Genomic DNA, 387 nt, shown 5'->3' with positions numbered 1-387 from the left:
AAATACACAGGTCTCATTTTATATTTCTGAATGTATAAATTCAATTGTCTTACACCATTCATTGAAAATTTTTTTTTTAAATCTAGTATAGTTTTTGGCACACTTCAATTGATCTTTATACTAGGTCAACTATATAATCCTATATTTCTGTGCCTGCTACAGACTACAGCAATTATGATGGAACCATAGCTTCCTGAAAGAAAAGTTCATAGCCAGCCATGGTTTTAGTTTTTCTTGTTGTTAGAATGTTGGTCTCACAGGCACTCTGTGAAATTCTTAAAGAATCACCTGTCTTTTAAGGATGTAAACCACCAAAAGTTACGTTTTATTGACTCTCTCCCTCTCTCTCTCTCTCTCTCTCTCTCTCTCTCTCTCTCTCTCTCTCTC

The sequence above is a fragment of the Grammomys surdaster genome, unplaced genomic scaffold (genome assembly GCF_004785775.1).
Source record: "Grammomys surdaster isolate TR1022 unplaced genomic scaffold, NIH_TR_1.0 878, whole genome shotgun sequence".
Taxonomy (NCBI): Eukaryota; Metazoa; Chordata; class Mammalia; order Rodentia; family Muridae; genus Grammomys; species Grammomys surdaster.
The sequence above is the reverse complement of the archived record's forward strand: the minus strand, read 5'-3'. Positions refer to the sequence as shown.